The sequence below is a fragment of the Egretta garzetta genome, unplaced genomic scaffold (assembly GCF_000687185.1).
Source record: "Egretta garzetta isolate BGI_Z169 unplaced genomic scaffold, ASM68718v1 scaffold156, whole genome shotgun sequence".
In the NCBI taxonomy this organism is placed as follows: Eukaryota; Metazoa; Chordata; class Aves; order Pelecaniformes; family Ardeidae; genus Egretta; species Egretta garzetta.
The window spans coordinates 2680832-2684119 of record NW_009260125.1 but is presented as its reverse complement, the minus strand read 5'-3'; positions in this window follow the sequence as shown (position 1 = coordinate 2684119).

Here is a 3288-nt window from a genome sequence, read left to right as displayed (position 1 = left end):
AAGCTGGTGAGGGGTCTGGAACACAAGTCATACGAGGTGCGGCTGAGGCAACTGGGGTTATTCAGTCTGGAGAAGAGGAGGCTGAGGGGAGACCTGATCGCCCTCTACAGCTACCTGAAAGGAGGCTGTAGTGAGGTGGGGGTCAGTCTCTTCTCCCTGGTAACAGATGATAGGACGAGGGGGAATGGTTTGAAGCTGCGCCAGGGCAGGTTTAGGCTAGACATTAGGAAAAACTTCTTCACCGAAAGGGTTGTCAGGCTCTGGAATGGGCTTCCCAGGGAGGTGGTAGAGTCCTCATCCCTGGAGGTATTTAAAAGAAGGATAGATGAGGTGCTTAGGGACATGGTTTAGTGGTGGGATGGCAGGGTTAGGTTAAAGGTTGGACTCGATGATCTCAAAGGTCTTTTCCAACCAAAGTGATTCTATGATTCTATGATCCTAGTATTGATGCTAGCAAGCTTACAGTTACATCATATTTAAAAGCCATTTACAGATACTGGAATTAACAGGATCAGTAGTAATTCATTCTATTTTGAAGTATCAATGATGTCATTTTCATGTAATAAAGGAGCCTATTCTATTCTTTTTAAGAATTTATATAACCCTCGAGGACAAGCACATCAACATTCGACAACTGGGGATTGATCATATTTTGTGTGCACAGTCCATAGTATGCTCACAAGCACAGATGAGAACAAAGAAGACACCAGCCAGGGAGGAGGCTGCCAGGCTGGGAAGCAGCTCTATTTGTAATGTAGCAGTGAAAGAAAGGGAAGAGCCATCATTCCCACAGCTTTAAACTTGGACTACCTTCAGGAGCCCGTAGCAGTAGGCAGATCTCAGCACCTTTCTTGCTCATTGTACAGAAAGATAGGATCGAAAATCCTCCTTGAACAGAGAGGCAAACTGTGTGAGAAAGTCAGACCCTGCTGCCAATGTTTTGCAGCAGTGCAGCCCCAGGCCAGCTGAAAGACTGATGCTTTGCTACCATTCTCACATGTATTCCCCAACCTGGAAGCTTCCTCTTGTATTCCCACCCTTGGCTGACCTCCCACCACTTACTCACAGTAGTAATATCTGTCACAGAGCAAACTCAGCCAAGGTTGCCCTCAGCCTCCATATCCCTGACCAGTCCTTCCTTATCTGTCAGTATCAAGTCCATAGACCACCTCACCTTGTCAGCTCTTCCATCACCTGTGTGAGTAGGCTATCATCGCTGCACTCCAAAAACCTCCTGGATTGCTTGTGCCTTGCTGCATTGCCCTTCCAGCAGGTACTTAAAGTTTCGCTTGAGGACCAGGGCCAGCTTTTGGTTATCTGAAGGTCTCCTCTACTTCTTCCTGATTAGGGAGCTTGTAGTAGACAGCCACAGTAGCATCACCCATGTTGTTCTGCCTCCTAATCCTAGCCCATAAACTCTCAGCTAGCTCATCTGCTCTCTCACATAAAGGGCACCTCACCATCCTGGTTTGTCCTTCTTAAGAAGCCTAGATCCATCCATGGCAGCACTCCAGTCACATGAGCTATCCCATGCTGTCTTCATGATCCAAATGAGATCATAGCCCTGCAACTACACACAGACCTCCAGTCCCTCCTGTTTGTTCCCATGCTGCATGTGTTACTATACAGGCACTTTAGACAAGCACTCTCTCATGATGACTTCCCACAAAAGGTATGAGAGCTTCCCCATAATGCTGTTCTATAGATATGTATACGTACACTTGGGGGGCAACTTCTGCCCTGTTTTCTTGTTTTCAGAGTCTCTCTCTGAAATCATGTCATCCTGTACCCTTTGCTTAGGGTACACCACACTTCCTCACTTAATGTGTGTCATCATCTCTTCCCCTCATGCTCAGTCAATCACTCCTAGTTTAAAGCTCTCCTCAGCAGATTGGCCAGCCTGTTGGAAAAGATGCTTTTGCTCTACTTGGTCAAGTGGATCCTATCTTTTCTGAATAGTCCTGAGTCCTCAGAGAAGGTTCCATGGTCATAAAAGCTGAATCCACTTTGTCAACATCAGCTGCACAAACAATTGTTGACCTGCAGGATCTTTTCACTCCTCCTCCAAGCCCTTCTCCTCCTTTTCTGCTTGAAGAGAAAACCACCTACCCCAGAACAATGTAGTATTCATGTTTGAAATGCTCCAGGTCTCCTCTGGCAGTATTGTTGGTGCCCACGTGGTAGAGCAGCAGCGATTAATAGTTTGAAGCTTGTCTCTCCACAACATCCTGGATCCAAGTCCCCGTTGAGCAGCAAACCTCCCTAGACAGCAGGTCAGGTCAGCAGGTAGGGGCCTTCATCCCATGCAGGAGGAAGTTTCCCTCTACTGTCAGTCACCTCTTCCTCCTGGTGCTCCTGTGGTACCTCAGGCCCAGCTGCCATGGAGGTTTCATTGGAGAAAGCTCCCAACCCCTTGTCTGCTACCAGGGTACAAACTCTGTTCTGTAGCTGCAGATCTGCAGCTGCAGCCATCCTCCTGGTGCCAGGAATCACAAGCTTCCAGCCTTCACCATCATGGGAGTCTCCATTTCCTAACCCAATGCCTGCCCCTCCTATAGGAATGCAGTGGATTCAGCTTCCTGAAGCTGTAGGGTCTCAGAGAAGATCCAGTTGATCCCTTTCTCATCACCTCTGATGCTGTGTAGGCTGCTGACCTCCCCCCACAGCTCCTGGTGACACACACCTTCTACCTACGCACACCTCCTGCAGGCAAGAAGCCTGCATCTCCCAGCCACAGTGAGAGTGCCCAGGCACCCCTCCCCAGCCCCAGGACTGGAGAGCTGCACCACCCCTCAGCAGCTTAGTCTGAGCCAAGGCTTCTGACACACCAGGGACAGCTGATCCAGACAGCGCTGGGGACCGTGACCCACAGCACACCACCACCGCCACAGCTGAGCATGCATATGCTGCTCTGCAAAGGCTTCTGGCCCCCTCTGCACAAACTGCTGCACCCACTAACTACAACCGGGAGCTGTGCTCCAAGCCACCCTTTCCATTGGCATGTCCTCAGCACCTGCTGCCAGGCTCAGCTGGGACAAAACCCCCCAGCACCCTTCAGCCCCGAGCAGCTCACAGAGCCTGCTAGAAGATGGCGGATCAGTTAGATCTTGCTAGAAGCAGCCACAGCTTCCCACAGCTATCCCTTCCTGAGAGCAGCACCAGAGAGCCTGATGTTCCTCAGAGGGTTCCCAGGAGGCCCCCAGCAATCCCAGAAGCAGCTTCTAGAAGATTCTGAAGCAGAGCCAGGAAACTGCTGCAGCGAGTGCTGTCTGTTGGCTGCCTCGGCTA